This window comes from Hordeum vulgare, chromosome 6H (assembly GCF_904849725.1).
Source record: "Hordeum vulgare subsp. vulgare chromosome 6H, MorexV3_pseudomolecules_assembly, whole genome shotgun sequence".
Classification (NCBI taxonomy): domain Eukaryota; kingdom Viridiplantae; phylum Streptophyta; class Magnoliopsida; order Poales; family Poaceae; genus Hordeum; species Hordeum vulgare.
This window is the reverse complement of record NC_058523.1, coordinates 115,753,962-115,775,916: the sequence shown is the minus strand read 5'-3', so window position 1 is coordinate 115,775,916 and position 21,955 is coordinate 115,753,962.

The window sequence follows — 21,955 nt, the reverse complement described above, 5'->3', positions numbered from 1 at the left end:
AACATAGGAGTTATCGGGATGATCAAAAGGGTTGCTTGCCTTGTTGCTCAGAGGAGGAACGATATCCGTCAGGCGGATATTCGGTGGAATCCGGGGGTGCGGAGCCTACCGAAATGAATGGCAACATTCAATAACAATCATATGCAATCAAAATTATGCATGAGCATGGCATGAGAATGCAAAGTGATAAGTTATTATAATCAAGATGTTTTAGGTTTAGAGTTGATTTGAATCACATTCGAATAGCAATTCAAACGGGTATTCTCGGATACCGGTTTAATTGATTCGACCTGATGCTCAGATCAACCTAATGTTAACATGCATGAAATGTCATGTTATGGTACTGATTTATATCTAGGGCAGTGTGTGATCATTGCATTTATAATGAAATTTGGATATTTTTGCAAATTCCATTTATAAAGTGATTAAAGAATTGAATTATTCCTTATTTCACAATTTAGGGTCCTCTAACTTTTTCAAACATAGTTGAAAATAGCATAATCAGAATCCTTGAATTTTTCTGATACTTTTTCATATATAATTTATTTTCATTGGAGTTACAGATTAATTTCTATCATTTTTGCAATTTTTAGCAATTTCCTGAATTAGTTTTAAACTGGAAATTCCATTTATTGCATCAGGCCGACGTCAGCAGGTCAGCCGACCTGTTCAGGTCAAACCTGACACGGGGGCCCCACTAGTCAGCCTCTCTGGGATTAATCCCGCGCTGACCAGCCCCTAATTGGGGTTTGACCAGGCGTGGGGCCCTTTGTCAGCGACTGAGGGGAGGGCGATTACGCCCTAATGGTCGGCCACGTCGACGCCCACCGGAGGGTGGTCGCCGGCGACCAGACCCGTGGCGGAGGGCTCACCGGAGACGACCTAGACGGCGCTGCACAGCACCAAAACGCACGCGGTTGGCAGCTACAGCATGCTCGCGAAGTGGCCGATCTGGCAGGACCAACTGGGGAGGCTAGGGTCGCCGGAAAAGGCGTCGGCGACGAGTCGGAGCGGCGGCCGAAGCTCGGGCGTCCTCGGGGTCTTTGAAATAGGGGGATCTACGCTCGGTTCTTAGCTGCTACGGCATCTACACGTCGTCCTGGAGCTGTTGGTGCCCTCGGAAGGACGAGCTGGACATCGGAGGGCTACCAGCGACGAGCGGCAGCGGCGGTCCTCGTCGGGCTCCGGTGAAACTAGGGCTAGAGGAGGGGATCGAGGGGAAAAACTTAGGGGAAACGACCGCATGCTCACAAGGAGTGCAGAGCAGATCTTAGACGGCTCGGGGAAGGCCTGGGGGCGACGAATCGACGGGAGAGGTCCGGCGGCCGGAGGAGGAAGACGACGACGTTGCGGGCGTTGCAGGGCTCGAGGAAGCTTCGGCTTCTGCAGAGACGACCAGGGCGACGAGGCGGAGCTAATGGCGTGCTCCGGGAGGGGATCCTATGGCCAGGGGCACGGGCAGCTCGAGCTCGAGCTCGGCTCCAATGGCGGCAGCAGAGAGAATGAGGGGATCCGGGAGGAGGGGAAGAACCGAGGCGGGGAATGGATAGGGGAAGCTCTGGGGAGCTTATCCCCGTCGTCGCCAGCGCGAACCGGCGGCCAGGCAGGCACGCAGGTGCGTGGCCGCTCCTGAGGAGGCGGCGGCCACCTCCTGCTGCCTACTGGCGCGAGGGAGGGGATGAGCGGGGAGATGGGCCGGGCCAGGCTTAGGCGACAGGTAACTCTTTTCCTTTTTCTTCTGCTTTTTGTTTTTCTGTTTTGCTAAATATTGTATTGATAATTAATTCAGCTCCAAAACAAAAAGTAAAAACTATTTTAGACCTCCTGAAATAATTGTTATAATATCCCCACTCATTTCAAAGACTTTCAACATTTTTGGAAAATTATAGTTTCTGATTTCAATTTTTAAATTTGAAACAAGTAGCTTTTGCATTTATTAAAATGCTTAAAGTGTCAAGAAAAAATAGTTTTCTCCAATGTTCATGTACTTTCATGATTTATCAGAAAGTTTGAACATTTCTTGAGGCCATTTTGGGTTCATTGATTTTGAACTAGTTGAAATTTCCTTTAATTGAAATGGTGGCTAGGGTTTTGAGTTTTTCCTTTGCCACTTTGTTGTTTTTGTTGAAACTTCTTAGATGCAAATGCAAAGAAGACATGAGCACAATGCTATCTTGCTTAAGGGTTAGGGATGTGACAACTCACCCCCACTCAAAAGAATCTCGTCCCGAGATTTAGAAGTCGTCGGGAATAACGCAGGATATTCGAGTCGGAGACGATCCTCTCTTTCCCAAGTTGCCTCCTTTTCAGAATGATTTGACCACTGAACTTTAAGAAACTTGAGGTTTCGATGTCGAGTGGTACGCTCAGCTTGATCAAGAATGCGCACGGGGTATTCTCGGTAAGAAAGGTTATCTTGTAGATCAAGCGTTTCGTGGTCCACTTCACGGATAGGATCCGAAAAGCAACGCCTGAGTTGCGAGACGTGGAAAACATCATGAACCTTGGAAAGATGCGGAGGAAGTTCCAACTGGTAGGCAACTTCTCCTCGTTTGGCAAGAATGCGAAAAGGACCAATGTAACGAGGAGCCAATTTGCCCTTGATACCGAATCGATGGGTACCCTTCAAAGGTGTAACCCGAAGGTAAGCCTTCTCGTCAACTTCAAAGGTCACAGCCTTATGATGACGATCATATTGGCTCTTTTGACGAGACTGGGCTGTTTTCAACTTTTCACGAATAATGCGAACCTGCTCTTCTGCATCCTGGATCATATCCGGACCAAAGAGTTGCCTCTCTCCGGTTTCTGACCAATTAAGAGGTGTTCGACATCTTCGTCCATAGAGAACTTCAAAAGGGGCTTTGCCCAAGCTTGATTGATAACTATTGTTATAAGCGAATTCGGCGAATGGAAGACACTTCTCCCAATTCATACTGAATGATATAACACAAGCTCGGAGCATATCTTCTAGAATTTGATTCACTCTTTCTACTTGACCACTTGATTGGGGATGGAAAGCAGTGCTAAAAGATAAGTGAGTCCCCATGGCATTCTGAAAACTTTCCCAGAAGCGAGAAGTAAAGATACTTCCACGGTCCGAGTTAATCTCCAGGGGAACACCATGAAGAGACACTATTCGAGAGATATATAACTCTGCTAGCTGGCTAGCTGTTATACTCTCGCGAACAGGAAGAAAATGAGCCACTTTGGAAAGACGGTCAATGACCACAAAGATAGCATTATTTCCTTTCTTGGTCTTGGGAAATCCGGTAATGAAATCCATGCTAACTTTATCCCAATTCCATTCAGGAATAGCTAAAGGTTGAAGGGTGCCAGCAGGCCTTTGATGTTCTGCCTTAACTCGACGACAAACATCGCAGTTAGCAATGAACTCAGCAATTTCTCTCTTCATCCTAGTCCACCAGAACCTCTGGCGTAGGTCCTGATACATCTTAGTACTACAGGGATGAATGGTGAGAGGGGAATCATGAGCCTCCTTAAGGATTAACTGCCTTAGATGTGGGTTCTTAGGAACCACTAAACGATTCTGAAAGAACACCACACCTTGATCATTCATGGAAAATTCTTTAGCGTTTCCGCAAAAAATATTCTCCTTGATTCATGATATACCCTTGTCACGCTTTTGGCCAGCTATAATTTGATCCTTAAGAGTAGGCTTCGCCACCAGGGTAGAAAGGAATCCTTGAGGAACAATATGAAGATTCAACTTCCGAAAGTCCTCATGGAGAAGTGGATGACCTTGTTGTAGCATCAAATTGTTACAATAAGATTTACGACTTAGTGCATCGGCCATAACATTGGCCTTCCCCGGGGTGTAAGTTATCCCTAAGTCGTAATCCGAGATCAACTCAACCCACCGTCTTTGCCTGAGATTCAAATCCGGCTGGGTGAAGATATATTTCAGACTTTGGTGATCAGTGAATATTTCGCAACGATTACCCAAAAGGTAATGTCGCCAGGTTTTTAGTGCATGGACCACAGCTGCAAGCTCAAGGTCATGTGTGGGATAATTATCCTCATTGGACGCAACTGTCGAGATGCCTCACATGACGATCTTGCATGAGAATGCAACCTAATCCTTGTCGCGAGGCGTCGCAATAGATAACAAAGTCCTTAGAAAAATCTGGTGGTAGCAACACAGGTGCGGAAGTCAGGCGTCTTTTCAGTTCCTGAAAACTATGCTCACACTATGGTGTCCACTCGAACTTTTTATCCTTCTTGAGGAGTTCAGTCAGAGGCTTTGCAACCTTGGAGAAATTCTCGACGAAGCGGCGACAATAGCTCGCTAGACCAAGAAAACTCCTAACTTGCTTAACCGATTCAGGTTGAGTCCAATCAAGGACAGCTTGAACTCTCTCGGGATTGACAGCAATACCCTTACCAGAGATTACGTGGCCTAGATAGGTCACTTCTGGTAACCAGAATTCACATTTTGAAAATTTGGCATAAAGGCGATGCTCTCGAAGTTTCATCAATACCAGCCTTAGATGCTCGGCATGTTCTTGTTCATTCTTTGAGTAGATGAGAATATCATCGAGGTATACTACGACGAATTTATCCAAATACTCCATAAAGATTGAATTCATCAGTCGAGAGAAGGTGGCTGGGGCATTGGTTAAACCGAAGGACATAACGGTGTACTCATATTGGCCATAACGAGTAACAAAGGCCGTTTTTGGAATGTCCCCGTTCTTAATCTTGATTTGATGGTATCCCAACCTCAAATCCATTTTGGAGAAGACTGAGGATCCAGCGAGCTGATCGTACAGATCGTTGATCCTGGGGAGCGGATACTTGTTCTTTATGGTGACCAGGTTAACTGGTCGGTAATCTACAACCATCCGATCCGTTCCGTCTTTCTTCTTAACGAAGAGGACGAGACAAGCCCAAGGAGAAGAGCTAGGACGAATGAAACCTTTGTTCAAGGCCTCATCTAATTGCTTCTTAAGTTTGGCTAGCTCTAAGGGTGCCATCTTATAAGGTCTTCTGGCTATTGGGACAGTTCCCGGAACAAGATCTATCACAAACTCTACATCTCTGTCAGGTGGAATCCCTGGCAGTTCCTCTGGAAAAACATCCGGGAAGTCACGGACTATCGGAATGTCTTCAAGTTCCGGAAGAGGGTTGGCATTTAGGGAATAGAGCTGGCATTTGGCAACTCGAGGAGAGACATTTACTATCTCACCCGAGGGATGGGTAAGCTGGACATTTCTAGAGTGAGTATCAATCTTGGCATAGTGAGCTGACATCCAGTCCATGCCCAAGATGATATTAATATCCGAAGATTTCAATGCTATCAATGAGGCTAGAAAAACTAGCATGTCTACTAGAATTTCATTATGATAGGTTATCCTAGAGGTTTGCCATTTACTACCAGGGGTTTGGAAAACCAATGAGGTTGGCATATCACAAAATGACATGTTATGCAACTGTGCATAACTTTCTGAAATGAAGGAATGAGAAGACCCAGTGTCAAAGAGAACGGACGCTGGGTGATGATTAACAAGGAGCGTACCCAGCATGACGTCGGGATCCTCTGCAGCTTCTTCTGCTGACACATAGTTCACACGGCCACGTGCAGGAGTTGGCTTCACATAGAACGCTTTGCCCGACTTGGCCTGCCCGAAGGACTTTCCGGGTTGCTTGGCACCCACATTCTGAGGACACTCACGGGAATAATGCCCTGGTTCTCCACACTTGTAGCATATCACCTGGTTGGCACGTGGTGCAGCATTGCTAGCTGGACCACCATAAGCTTTTGATGGAGGGTTGGCCTGATTCGTCTGAGGCGCCACGTAGGATGGCCTCGGAGTGTATCTTGGCGGCAGAGAACTGTTTGGAACCCACAGCCTACGTTTTGGAAACGCGGAACCAGAAGATGAGCCAAAGTCACGGGAGTGCTTCCTTGTGGCTTCGAAGTCAGTATGACCAGTCTCCGCACTGATCGCTTTGTTGACTAGGGCTTGAAAGCTTGCACACTCATGGAGGCGCAGGTCTCGACGGAGCTCAGGGCTCAGACCCTTACGGAATCTTGCTTGCTTCTTGGCGTCAGTAGACACCTCCTCTGTTGCATAGCGGGCGAGGTTACCGAACTCGCGGCTCTAGGCATCCACAGACAACTTGCCCTGAGTGAAGGCACAGAACTCCTATCTCTTTCTGTCCATCAGGCCCTCTGGAATATGGTGCAGACGGAAAGCTACGCTGAAGTCTGCCCACGTGGCCACTGGTTCAGCGGGACGCATAGCTTCAAAATTCTCCCACCACAGATTGGCGAGTCCCTCCAGGAAATACGCCGCAAAGGTCACCTTGTCGGCCTCAGACACATTCGCAGAGCGAATCTTGCGTGAGATGCTGCACAACTAGTCATCAGCGTCGAGGGGATCGACGGAATGATGAAACTTTGGAGGATTCAGCTTCACAAAGTCATTGAGGGACACTGCAGCATTCCTAGGCTGTCGAGCCGTATTCTCCTCAATACGCTCTAGCAGTCGGTTGGTCTCCCTTTTGTTTCTTTCTGCCTCAAGCATCACTTCTACCAGAGAAGGTGGGTGAGGCAGGTCTTCCTGCGACGCTTGACTACCCTCACCTTGCTCATGAGCAGGGGCACGGTTCAACCTGGTGAACACCATCCTGACAAACAAACTCATAGCTTAGACCAATATCATATCAATACTAGCTATGGATTAAGAATGTACTGAACACACGGAATGCGGAAATGAATATCCGAACAACATGGTAACAAGCAACTGCTATATATACACCATGGTTCATACACACCCTTACATAGCTCAGTACAACCTTAACCGTAGAGCAAACTGCTGAAATTGTGAAACTACTCATCAGAGGCGTACAAGCTTCCTATACATTATTTATCTAGGCCTCCGGAATTCGTTTCACATTACTACCATACTTCACAAGTCCGCAGGACTGTGAACGTACGGCTACTACCATACTACCCTTCCTCTCACAGCTCAGGCATCCGCATAGAACATCTCATAGAGATTACCTCCATGACCTGGAAGCTCAACCTGCGGATCAAGAAACACTCTAGCCTGATATCCCTGGGATCCATAAGGACACGGATGTGGCCTTGGTCCCCTGACTGGTGGTAAGAGGGGTCCCCGAAGAGGTGTGACTCCTCCTATAGCTGGCCAGTCAACGTGGGCCGGAAGATGGTTCCTAACAGGGTTCAGCATCTCCATCTCTCCATACCCTGTCTGGACTACCGGTGCCAGCTGCGTCAAAGATGTCCACAGACGGGCACGGGTAGCATAAAGCTCCATGCGGAGAGCACGAGCATCCCTATCTCTGTTCTCTAGCATCTCAACAGTGGACTGCGGAAGTGGATCCTCCATAGAAGAATCAAAATAGACTCCACTGAGGTATCCCTCTTCACCAGACTGAGAGGCCGGAACATAGCAGAACTCTGAATTCTGCAGCAGTGCATGTCTCGCTCTCATAATAGTCAGCATTGAATAGGCAGCATCTTGTACTGCCATGTCAACAGTGACTCCCAACCCATAGGACCAATGGATTGGCTTCTCCGCTCCAGGGTAGTCTGGAAATACCCTAACAGTGCAGATGTACTGGCTCTGGTTGAAGTCTCGGTACTGTTCCTCTACCGTGTACTCGGGGTACCAGCGGTAACCGCACACCGACATCACCCTGACCAGCATGGCCGTATGACCCGGTACATCAATGCACCTGGTCAAACGTACCACCTGACGAGAAGGACGGCCAGGCATCTGTAAGTAGAGAGTAATGCAAAAGCATTAGAGCTCTGAATGCAAAATTGGGTAGCATAACGGCTGTAAATGCTCAAAAACAAATTTTGAGACAACCCAAAATAGAATAGCGTAACCACTCAACTATCAAGTTCAACTCTCTGATCATCAAACTTACTTCGTGCTTCCTAGGAATAAAAGAAACCCAATATCTCTCGACCCGTAATCCTATAAGCTACCGATCGGAAACACGAGCCTAGGAGAAGATGAGAAATCTAGTCCTTAATTCCTGCGGAAAAGACGAGGATGACCAGGATAGAATATCTTGAGAAGAGAACAAGAGTGTTACGTTCCCTTCCACAAACAATTCCCTTATATATAACTAAGAAATTCTAGACTCAACTTCGACCAGTTTGGCTTAGTAATCCTACAGTCAGTCAGGCTCTGATACCAACGCTGTCGGGACCCCGATCCTAGGCCATAGGAATCTAGCCTGTAACCCATCGCATCCCTTTGTGGTCTCACGCACGGTTAACTCCACGGCTGCAGCCTTACCTTAGCCGGGACCGTTTGCGTCTTTTGACTCACGTATGCGATAGTATCGCTAGCAATCCAATGTCAAAGAACCCGGATCGACATGTCTAGTCATAAACCAAAGTGGCAGTACCGCACAAGGACACGCATACATGACCCAACAAAGCAGGTGTCGGTCACCGGCGAATGTAGACGAGTCGTAGCAAGCTACAAGGACTCCATTACGTCGCGTGATATTTCCCCAAAGGGGACAGACACAGCAGCTAAGAAGGACACATGCCGGTCAACCAATGTGTCCGGAGCAGTAGCGAACTACCAAGGCTCGTTGGACCACAAAGGGGCATTTCCTTGTAAGGAGTGCTACTAAAGTTCACGACTAGGTAATCGAACCCCATACATATCAAGTACGACACACGTACGCATGGCATACCGATATGTATAGATACATCGATGGCATCACAACATAACCATAAACATACAAGCTTTATTTAATAGGCTCGGAAGAGCCACACACATAATATTACACATTAAGGGTCTCACGACCCATAATAGCAGTCATACAATACAAGCCAGCGGAAGAGTTATAAACTGTCTGGGTACAGACAGGGCAACTAGTAGGCACGTGGCCTGACTATACTACAGAGCCGACGTAGGGCCAGATCGTAGCTGGGACACCAGCTACTCGTCGTCGTCGATGTCTATGAAGAACCCTCCATTAGGGTCATTAGCAAGCTCTGCAACATTTATTAAGCAAACATGAGTATGAAGGTACTCAGCAAGACTTTAGGAGAACTAACTACTCATGCAAGGTATCAAAAGGTACTGTGGGGTTTCATGCGGGAAGCCAGCATTTGACTCGTGGCTAGACAACTTGCATTTTTTTAAATTAGTTTTGACAACTTGATTTCTCGCACACGAGTCCAATAACACCACAACAATACACCATCTGGAATCATTCCGTCTCTATACGGAAATGCCGTCCACGATACTCACGCTTATCTTGACAATTTTATGAGTAGCCATTGAAGTTATCTATGAACAACATATGTCTCCAAGTAGTCCATATCCGCGGACGCGGCTATTCGAATAGATCATAACCCTACAGGGGTGTACTTCGTCACACACGCTCTCGCCACTTATCGCCAAGTGCACGTCATGCACCTCGGCAACCTTCAAGCGGAAGCCCAGCGAGGGAGTCGGCCACGACCGTTAACCACACTAGTACCTAGTCCAGGTTTATCGCCTATTTGAGAGTAACCCGTACGGAAGTCCGGCCGAGGTTTCTGCCACGGCCTCAAACGATGTGCGCAGGGTTCCCAGGCCCACCATCCGGGTGCCACTTGGTACACCGTGCCACTGCCTACCACATCACGGTCCACCTCTCAGGTCAGCACCATGCACGGCCTCCAGCATTACTATAAACACCAGAAATTACTTGCAACTCCTGGACCGAGTACTAAGCGATTAATAGGCCGAGCGGGGTCATATTTCAGGGCCCAGCATGTGGTAGTATCTAGTCTTGGATTACATACACGGAACTCAGTTCCTATGGACGGTTCCAATGAAACAACCCGCCATGTACTCCTACACAGCCTTTCACCGGTACCTTTACCAAATCAAGTTCAACACACGACCTTTGCTCACCGAACACATTCCACATTTCTGTTCATCTCCCAGATGACATACCATACACAACTCTAAGCATAGCATGCATAGCAGGATAAGGCACATCATAGCTCAAGCAACTACCAGGTATGCTAGGTTGCAAGGTTTGGCTATTTACTGTGGCAAGGTTAGGTCATGCAAAGGAAGTGGGTCCAACTATCGTGGCAAAAGCAGTTGAAGCATTTGATCCTAATGCAATAATTAGGTGCAGGAGCAAGAACATAGGAGTTATCGGGATGATCAAAAGGGTTGCTTGCCTTGTTGCTCAGAGGAGGAACGATATCCGTCAGGCGGATATTCGGTGGAATCCGGGGGTGCGGAGCCTACCGAAATGAATGGCAACATTCAATAACAATCATATGCAATCAAAATTATGCATGAGCATGGCATGAGAATGCAAAGTGATAAGTTATTATAATCAAGATGTTTTAGGTTTAGAGTTGATTTGAATCACATTCGAATAGCAATTCAAACGGGTATTCTCGGATACCGGTTTAATTGATTCGACCTGATGCTCAGATCAACCTAATGTTAACATGCATGAAATGTCATGTTATGGTACTGATTTATATCTAGGGAAGTGTGTGATCATTGCATTTATAATGAAATTTGGATATTTTTGCAAATTCCATTTATAAAGTGATTAAAGAATTGAATTATTCCTTATTTCACAATTTAGGGTCCTCTAACTTTTTCAAACATAGTTGAAAATAGCATAATCAGAATCCTTGAATTTTTCTGATACTTTTTCATATATAATTTATTTTCATTGGAGTTACAGATTAATTTCTATGATTTTTGGAATTTTTAGCAATTTCCTGAATTAGTTTTAAACTGGAAATTCCATTTATTGCATCAGGCTGACGTCAGCAGGTTAGCCGACCTGTTCAGGTCAAACCTGACACGGGGGCCCCACTAGTCAGCCTCTCTGGGATTAATCCCGCGCTGACCAGCCCCTAATTGGGGTTTGACCAGGCGTGGGGCCCTCTGTCAGCGACTGAGGGGAGGGCGATTACGCCCTAATGGTCGGCCACGTCGACGCCCACCGGAGGGTGGTCGCCTGCGACCAGACCTGCGGCGGAGGGCTCGCCGGAGACGACCTAGACGGCGCTGCAGAGCACCAAAACGCACGCGGTTGGCAGCTACAGCATGCTCGCGAAGTGGCCGATCTGGCAGGACCAACTGGGGAGGCTAGGGTCGCCGGAAAAGGCGTCGGCGACGAGCCGGAGCAACGGCCGAAGCTCGGGCGTCCTCGGGGTCTTTGAAATAGGGGGATCTACGCTCGGTTCTTAGCTGCTACGGCATCTACGCGTCGTCCTGGAGCTGTTGGTGCCCTCGGAAGGACGAGCTGGACATCGGAGAGCTACCGGCGACGAGCGGCAGCGGCGGTCCTCGTCGGGCTCCGGTGAAACTAGGGCTAGAGGAGGGGATCGAGGGGAAAAACTTAGGGGAAACGACCGCATGCTCACAGGGAGTGCAGAGCAGATCTTAGACGGCTCGGGGAAGGCCTGGGGGCGACGAATCGACGGGAGAGGTCCGGCGGCCGGAGGAGGAAGACGACGGCGTTGCGGGCGTTGCAGGGCTCGAGGAAGCTTTGGCTTCTGCAGAGACGGCCAGGGCGACGAGGCAGAGCTAATGGCGTGCTCTGGGAGAGGATCCTATGGCCAGGGGCACGGGCAGCTCGAGCTCGAGCTCGGCTCCAATGGCGGCAGCAGAGAGAAGGAGGGGATCGAGGAGGAGGGGAAGAACCGAGGCGGGGAATGGATAGGGGAAGCTCTGGGGAGCTTATCCCCGTCGTCGCCAGCGCGAACCGGCGGCCAGGCAGGCACGCAGGTGCATGGCCGCGCCTGAGGAGGCGGCGGCCACCTCCTGCTGCCTACTGGCGCGAGGGAGGGGACGAGCGGGGAGATGGGCCGGGCCAGGCTTAGGCGACAGGTAACTCTTTTCCTTTTTCTTCTGCTTTTTGTTTTTCTGTTTTGCTAAATATTGTATTGATAACTAATTCAGCTCCAAAACAAAAAGTAAAAACTATTTTAGACCTCCTGAAATAATTGTTATAATATCCCCACTCAATTCCAATGCTTTCAACATTTTTGGAAAATTATAGTTTCTGATTTCAATTTTTAAATTTGAAACCAGTAGCTTTTGCATTTATTAAAATGCTTAAAGTGTCAAGAAAAAATAGTTTTCTCCAATGCTCATGTACTTTCATGATTTATCAGAAAGTTTGAACATTTCTTGAGGCCATTTTGGGTTCATTGATTTTGAACTAGTTGAAATTTCCTTTAATTGAAATGGTGGCTAGGGTTTTGAGTTTTTCCTTTGCCACTTTGTTGTTTTTGTTGAAACTTCTTAGATGCAAATGCAAAGAAGACATGAGCACAATGCTATCTTGCTTAAGGGTTAGGGATGTGACACTCCTCCATTGGTCCAATTAGTTTTTGCTCTAGTGCTTTATCCTTCGCGTATTCATGCTACCTTGGTGACCCTGCTCTTGAGCTGGAAATGTTGATTTTAGCTGGTCCCAAGTAGTTTTAGCGCGTGATACGGTCTCTAGGCACTAGTAGGAGTAGTTGCTACGAGTTGGGTTAATCTTTATTCACTTTTCTTTTGAAGTCTCTAAAAATTTCAGAATTTTTCAGAGCTAGAAAAGGAAAAAGATGAGGAGGTTCTTGAGAGGCTCTTCAAGTCGTAACCCCAAGGAGGATGAGAAGAACCTCCCCAAGTATGTGGTTCCTCGAGTCACGGAAGTTCGAGCTTGCGAGTGGCCAAGTGATGAATTTTTGCGCGCTGTCGGGCTTTATGAAGACTTTTATTACTTGGTGGAGAACGCAGGTCTTACCACGTTCGTTGAAGATAAGTGCCCACAATACCTCCTTCTCACCCATATTTTCGTTCAAAGCTTCAACTTTTATCCGAGGAAGAATTCTCCCATGGTTGAGTTCATGTTGTACGATATCCCCCAGTGCATGACACTACAGGATTTTTGCAATGCATCCAAATTACCTTATGTTGGGGATATTCATGACCCTCGTCCACGGGACTTGGAGGATTTCATAGGTACTATTGCTGTGGGAGAGGAGAGAGGAGTGTCTCGCGCTAGAATTGCTAGCATACATTTTCATGTGCTTCGGTACTTCTCATTATTTGTGGGAAAATGTTTGATTGGCCGTGGGGAGGCTGGATCACTTAGCTCTCGAGACCTTGCGGTTTTGCGCGAAGGCCTTTATAGCACTAAGACTTATAGCCTAGGTGCTATAATAGCTCAGCGGTTGAACACAAACCGTTCCAAAGGTGTCGTCTATGGAGGTATCTATGCTACTCGTCTTGCTAGACACTTTGAGATACCTATTAGACTTCGCGAGGAAGAAGAGATGCTTCTTCCTGAGAAATATCTGGATTATGGCAACATGGTTCGCCATGATTTTCTGGATAGAGATGCTAGTAGACGGATGATTTATAACCTAGTATTTAGTCAGGGTACTCGAGAGACTATTACTTTGCCTGCTCCTTCTTTGTTCGATCTTCATGCAGGCAGGTACACTATTATGCCCTCGGACTTCTACGCATATTGGGGCTTAGCCCAACCACAGGTGCCCGTGCCCGAGCCGCCAGTCGAGTACCAGACGCCAGTTTATCAGTGGGAGACAGAGGAGCTCACACAGCAGTGGCATCCACAGTCCGCTCTGGAGTATCCCGGAGCTGGTTATTTCCCGCCTTGGGAGTAGACCAAGCTAGGCCAAAAGCCTAAGCTTGGGGGAGTACGTGTTCTCACCGACCGTACATTCATGCTTATGCTTTTACTTTGTTCGTCAGTGTTCGCACTTTGCCACTGTATTATCCATGCTAGTTTATTTTCGTTTTCTTGTTTTCTTGTTTTGTGTCCTTTTGAGAAAACCCAAAAAGATTTTCCTTTCTTATTTTTGCTTGTTGGGAGCTTTCCCATGTAAATAGTTTTCTTTTTCTTTGGGTCAAGGTAGAAGATATTGTTTACAATGTTTAGTGGCTCTCGCATGCATACCTGCTTAGCTTTCAAAGATCCATATTACTTTGTCTTCTCCTTTGTGTTTGCCTGCAGATTCAGCTTAGTCCAATGCACGAGCACTCTTATTATTGTTCACATCGTTCGATCGTGCAAGTGAAAGGCAATGATGATGATATATGATGAAATGACTGAGACTGGAAAAGCTGGTATGAACTCTATCTATTTTGTTTCTGTAAATATGACTAGCTTGTCATCCCAGATTCAGCTTTTTTGTGAGAGAACCATGTTTGCAATGACAACTTAGAGATCATAGTTTCTGATGCCATGCTTATTTAGCTAGGACCTTATAATGGTTTGTCTTGAATGCCAACATAGATTTTGAGATGACTATGATGTAGTATGATAGGATGATATTCTCCTTTGAATGATTCAAGTGGCTTGACTTGGCGCATGTTCATGCATGTAGTTGAAAAAAATCAACATAGCCTCTATGATGTTCGTGTTCATGGTGATTTATATCCTGTTCATGCTTGCATTCCATGTTAGTCAAACTCATTGCATCTTGATGACTATTGTCGCTCTCTAGTTGGTCGCTTCCCAGTCTTTTGCTAACCTTCACTTGTACTAAGCGGAATACTGCTTGTGCATCCACTTCCATAAACCCAAAAAGTTTTTCCATGAGAGTCCACCATACCTACCTATTTGCGGTATTTACCTGCCGTTCCAAGTAAATTTGCATGTGCCATTCTCTAAACCTTCAAGAAATAATCTGTTGTGCATGCCCGAACCGCTCATGTGGTAACAGGGGGCTATTGATATCTTCCATGTTAGGCGTGTTATCCTCGACATGTGTTTATTCACTCTCAATCACGAGAAAGGGTCCGGTAATTGGAATGCCCAGTTCCACGCTTAAATCAAAAACATAACTGTAAAACAAGACTCCCCCTGGATTGATGTTAGTATGGACGGTACCCAAGGATTCGGCTAGCCATGGAGTGTGATTGATTGGTGATGGGGGAATTAAAACTTTACTTTTCTGTTTGAGAACCGCCTATAGCATGAATAGCATGGAAGATATTGAGAACTCTTGGTCATTGCGTTGACAATGAAAGCATGCCACCCAAAATTATTATCTCTGTTTTCAAAGCTTGAGCTCTGGCACCTCTGCAAATCAATGTTTCCCTCTCCGAAGGGCTTGTCTATTTATGTTCCTATTGAGTCATCCTCTTCTTATATAAGCACCAATTAGAGAGCACCTCTGTATTTTATATGCTTTGCTTTTGATTGATATTGAGTATGACTATGACTGGATATTCGTTGCAATGAATTACAATGTTTAGTCAGCCCTTGATCTTTGAAAGTGCTCTGCATTTATGTTTTGCGGTCTCAGAAAGAGCTAGCGAGATACCGCCTATTCATATTGCTTCATGCCTGTTTTGATTGAATTGTTGGTATCTGAAACTCATTATTATTTGCTCGCTAGCTGATTATGCCATTGATATTAGTTTACCGTGAGACCTTTGTGTCACTTGCTTATGTGGTTAGCTTGTGATCTTGCTGAAATTCTGGTTATGAGTTAGACATAGTTGCAACAACAAGATCAAACAGAGTTTGTCAAAGTTTTTCTTTTTCTTTCAGTTTGTCAACTGAGTTGCTTGAGGACAAGCAAGGTTTTAAGCTTGGGGGAGTTGATACGTCTCCGTCGTATCTACTTTTCCAAACTCTTTTGCCCTTGTTTTGGACTCTAATTTGCATGATTTGAATGGAACTAACCCGGACTGACGCTATTTTCAGCAGAATTGTCATGGTGTTGTTTTTGTGTAGAAATGAAAGTTCTCAGAACATCCTGAAAATTTACGGAGAATTTTTCTGGGAAATATGAAAAATACCTGCGCAAAGATCCACCGAAGGGCATGGGCCAGTGGGCCACAAGCCCTGTTGCGACCACCCCCTGGCCGCGGCAACCAAGCATGTGGGGCCCACGTGGCTCTGCCGCCCCTAAACTCAGCTCTACAAATTCACTTTCGCCCAGAAAAAAATAAGAAGAGAAAATTTCGTTGCGTTTGCGATATGGAGGCGCTGCCACATCCTATTCTTCATCTCGAGGACATATCTGGAGTCCGTTTTGGGCTCCGGAGAGGGGAAATCGTCGCCATCGTCATCATTAACCTTCTTCCCTCTCCAATTCCATGAAGCTCTTCATCGTTCGTGAGTAATCTATTCGTAGGCTCGTTGGGCGGTGATGAGTAGGATGAGATCTATCATGTAATCGAGTTAGTTTTGACGGGGATTGATCCCTAGTATCCACTATGTTTTGAGATTGATGTTGCTACTACTTTGCCATGCTTAATGCTTGTCACTATGGCCCGAGTGCCATGATTTCAGATCTGAAATTATTATGTTGTCACCAGTATATGTGTGTTTTAGATCTGATCTTGCAAGTTGTAGTTACCTACTATGTGTTATGACCCGGCAACCCCGGAGTGACAATAGCCGGAACCACTCCCGGTGATGATCATAGTTTGAGGAGCTCATGTGTTCACCAAGTGCTAATGCGTTGTTCCGGTTCTTTATTAAAAGGAGAACCTTAATATCTCGTAGTATCCTTTTGGACCCCGCTGCCACGGGAGGGACGGACAATAGATGTCATGCAAGCTCTTTTCCCTAAGCACGTATGACTACACACGGAATGCATGCCTACATCACATTGATGAACGGGAGCTAGCCACATATCTCTCCGTGTTATAGCTGTTGCATGATGAATATAATCCAAATGAATCACCGACCCATTGCCCACGAGTTTGTCCCATTGTTGCTGTTACTTGTTTGGCTCTGCTACTTGCTACTGTTGTTACTATTGTCGCTTGCTACTTCTGCTACTTGCTACTGTTGCTACTTGCTACTGCTGTCACTACTGTTGTTCCTTGCCACTGTTGTTACTCGTTACACTGCTGCTACCTGCTACAATTCTGGTTCGCTCGGCGTTGACGGGAAAAGACAATTTCCGTCAACGGGCAACTTCTGGCGCCATTGATACAACAGTTAGGAATAGTCTGCGGTCAACAGATCATTTCTGACACCGTTGTTATCATCCTACTTTGCTGCTGATACTTTGCTTGCAGATACTAATCTTTCAGGTGTGGTTGAATCCGACACATTCAGCTGCTAATACTCAAGAGTATTCTCTCACCACCTGACTGGCATACCAACAAATTTGGGTCAAATACTCTACCCTCGAAAACTGCCGCGAACCCACGCGCTGGTGGGCCATTGCAAGACAATTGCTAATTTTTGAGCAACTGGGAGCAGTTCTGGCTCTGTTGTCGCGAAGGCATCAAGTCAGGGACTCGTCAACAACATTCTTCTAGTGTCGTTGCCGGGGAGTGCTAGCAGATACCTTGGGGCCTTTATCCATGAAGTTGTTTCCGAATCCTTCATTTGGTGAATAAAATAAGTCATAGGAGTTGGAGGAAACAAGTGCAATGTTGGCAACACCTTCATCTTGACTATAGTCGGAGTTGGAGTGGTAGCTTCTCTCGTATTGGTTATCAAACTTCGAGCGAGAAACCCATTCAGGAACATGAGCTTGATGTCTTCTTCTTGAACTGCTCTTGGTGCATTTGTCCTTCTTCTCCGATTCCTTGCCTCTCTGTGAGTATCTTCGTTCATAATGGTCTTCTCTAATCCTTCTCTCTGTGCGAGGTGACTCATCTCTTGAGCTTCGTCTTCCAGGTGACTCTCCTCTTCATTTGTAGGGAGTCGAGCACTCATTGGAGTAGTGTCCGGGCCTCCCGCAGTTGTAGCAATTTCGATCACAACTGGATGAACGCCTCTCATCATGTCTTGAGCTTGAACTTCTCTCTTTGCCTCTACTCTTGTAGAACTTGTTGAATTTTCTGACCATGAGGCTTATCTCTTCATCAGTGACAAGATTGTCTTTTGAAGTAGCGGGAGCATCACATGAAGCTTTGTAAGCACCGCTTGACTTGTTGTGCAACTCATCTTTATCCTTGAGTGACATCTCATGAGCAACAATCCTACCAATGACTTCAGCTGGCTTGAGATCTTTGTAGTTTGGCATCATTTGAATCAATGTGGACACGGTGTCATACTTTCCATGAAGATCTCTAAGTATCTTCTTGATGATGAATTTGTCATTCGTCTCTTCGCTTCCTGAGCTGGCAATCTCATTGGTGATGAGAGCTAGCCTAGAGTACATTTCAACGACACCTTCACCATCCTTCATCTTGAAATTGTCAAGCTGACTTTGAAGCACATCCAACTTAGATTCTCTCAAAGAATCAGTACCTTCGTGCATATCGATCAAAGTATCCCAAATTTCTTTTGCATTCTCAATGTGGCTGATATTGTTGAATTCTTTGGGGGCATAGCCAGTTGAAGATGATCTCACAGGCTTGTGCGTCGAATTGCAACATCTTTGGTTCTTTTGGTGTCGCATCATGATCCAGTTCACGCCCTTCTCCGAAGAAATCACCTTGCACACCAACACGAATAACAGCACATACGAACGTACTAAAACCAAGAATATGCATTTTCATTTTATGCTTCCAACTAGCAAAATTAGTGACATCAAAGTATGGACATGTACGATGATAACTTCCCTCACTAGACGCCATACTCTCCTAGGTTGTGAAACCAATGCAACGGAGACCAAAGCTCTGATACCACTTCTAGGATCGAAATTTTGTCTAGGGGGTGATAAGATTACTTGACAAAATAAAAACTTAGCCTTTCCCAATTTTAGTTGAGGGAAAGTTTTAGCAGTTAAGCCAAGTCAAGTACACCCTACACACGCAGTTCTAAGAGTGTAGCAATGGAAAGTAAAACATGCAAGTGTAAAGTAAAGGAGTAAGGTAGGGAGATCAAACGCATGAGGTTGACACGACAATTTTTGGCATGGTTCAGATAGGTGGCGCTATCGTACGTCCATGTTATTGGAGATTCAACCCACGGAGGGTAACGGCTGCGAGAGTCCACGGAGGGCTCCAACCACGAAGGGTCCACGAATAAGCGGCCTTGTCTATTCCACCATGGCTTCCATCCACGAAGGACTAGCCTTACTCACGGTAGATCTTCACAAAGTAGGCGATCTCCTTACCCTTACAAACATCTTTTTCAACTCCACAACACAAAGTAGGAGGCTCCCAAGCGACACCTAACCAATCTAGAAGGCACCACCCTCCAAAAGGTAATAGATGTGGTAGAACAATGAACTCCTTGCTCTTGTGCTTCTAAAGATAGTCTCCTCAACACAAAATCACTCTCACACAATAGGCATGGGTAGGAGAGATTGATTTGGTGGAAAGCAACTTGCGGAGAATAGAGATCAAGTTTCAAATGATTGGAATGGAATATATTGGTCTCAACACATGAGTAGGTGGCTCTCTCTTGGAAGAATGAATCTGGCAATGAAGTGTGTTTTTTGAGTGCTTCTCTCACAAATGAGAGGTGGGTGAAGGGGTATATATAAGCAGCACACAAAATCCAGCCGTTACACATAAAGTGGCTAACTTGGTGACACTGAAGTCGTAAACTCGGTGGTACCAGCTTGCACTAAAGGAAACATCTTTTGAATCTCGGTGGAACCAATATACGAAACACGGTGGCACCGAAAAGGTGGCTAACGATCACATGACCAAACTCGGTGACACTCATACACAAACTCGGAAATTCCTATTTTTTGTACCGAGGCAACAGAATGTTGGTCACCCAAACTCGGTAGCACTAACATGGTTTTGGTTGCACCATTTTGGTGGGAATGGCTAGGGTTCTCTCCGAGAGCAAAGTCGGTGAGGCTAAAATGGGAAAATTGGTGGCAACGATTTTGAGTGTGTGGTTTAGGATAGAGTGGTTATGTCAGAAAAATGACTGAGTATTTTGGTGGCTAACCTAGAGAACTTGAGAAACCAGTTCATTTTAATACCTCACCCCCTATTAATAGTATTGGCTTTCCTATGGACTCAAATGTGATTTCTCACAAATATAAAATGAAGAGTCTTCTAGCTTGAAGCTTGAGCCAATCCTATTCCTTTCTTGCATCAAAGGGCATCTCCACATAAGCCTTTAGCCAAAGCATCGTTTGAACTTTTCAGAAATGTACTTGGATAAACATATTAGCCCAATGATGCATATGTTGTGATCAATTATCAAAACCACCCTAGGGAGCAATTGTGCTTTCACGTTTTACACCAATATGATCTAAGCGAGAGTGCCACAAGAAAGTCCTGCTATCATTATTAACTTTATATCTTTTGGTATCAATGTTATGAACATGTGTGTTGTAACTATTGATATTCAATAAGAATAAACACCTCACATTGGGTGCATGACCATAAAAGATATTACTCATATAAATAGAACAACCAATATTCTCTGATTTAAATGAGTAACTGTCTCGCAATATACAAGATCCAGATATAATGTTCATGCTCAACGCACGCCCTAAATATAAAGTATTTAGGTTCATCACTAATCCCGATGGTAATTGAAGTGTGAGTGTACCAACGGCGATCGCATCAACCTTGGAACCATTTCCCACGCGCATCGTCACTTCGTCCTTCGCCAACCCCCTTCTATTCCGTAGTTCCCGCTTTGAGTTGCAAATGTGAGCAACTGAACCTGTATCAAATACCCAGGCACTACAACGAGAGTTGGTGAGGTACACATCAGTAACATGTATATCATATATACCTTGTTTGGTGTTAGCCGTCGTTTGTCGGCCAGATACTTGGGGCAGTTCCGCTTCCAGTGACCAGTCCCCTTGCAATGAAAGCACTCGGTTTCTGGCTTGGGTCCAGCCTTGGGTTTCTTTATGGGAGGGGCACCTCCTTTGCCACTCTTCTTGGAGTTATTCTTCTTGCCCTTCCCATTTTTCTTGAAACTAGTGGTTTTATTGACCATCAACACTTGATGTTCCTTCTGAATTTCTGACTCGGCGACTTTCAGCACCGCAGACAGCTCGGCGACTGATTAGTTCATCCCTTGCATTTTATTGTTCAACACAAAGCCTTTGTAGCTAGGTGGCAGGGATTGTAGAACTCTGTCAGTGATTGCCTCTGGTGGGGGAACAATTCCCAACTCAGCGAGACGGATGGAATACCCACACATTTTGAGTATGTGCTCACTGACACACCCGTTCTCCTCCATCTTGTAAGCATAGAACTTATCAGAGGTCTCATACCTCTCGATCCGGGCATTATTTTCAAAGATTAACTTCAACCCCTCGAAAATCCCATCTGCTCCATGACATTCAAAATGTCTTTGAAGTCCCAGTTCTAAGCCATACAAGATTGCACATTGAACTATTGAGTAGTCATAAGACCGCGCTTGCGAGACGTTCATAACATCTTCAGTCGCTGGGAGGATAGGTGCATCACCAAGCGTGCACCAAGAACATAAGCCTTTTAGGAAACTGTGAGGACAATCCTCATATTTCGGGCCCCGTCTACAAAGTTACTCCCATCATCTTTCAACTTGGCTTTCTCTAGGAACGCATTACAATTCACGGGTGCTACTGCATGAGCCATTGATCTACAACATAAATTTGCAAAGATTACTTAGACTATTATTCAAGATAGTGAGTTAAGTTAATCATATTACAAAAAAAAACTCCCACTCAAATTGACATCCCTCTAGTCATTTGAGTGATACATGATCCAAATCCACCAAACCAAGTCCGATCATCACGTGAGATGAGGTGGTTTCCATGGTGAACATCTTCATGTTGATCTATATGACTCATGTTCGACCTTTCGGTCTCTTGTGTTCCAAGGCCATGTTTGTACATGCTAGGCTCGTCAAGTTTAACCCGAGTGTTCTGGATGTGCAAAACTGTCTTGCACCCATTGTATGTGAACGTAGAGTCTAGTACACCCGATCATCAAGTGGTGTCTCGAAACGGTGAACTTCCGCAACGGTACACACTCGGGGAGAACAAAATTTTAGCTTGAAATTTTAGTGAGGGATCACCTTATAATGCTACCATCGTCCTAACAAAAACAAGGTG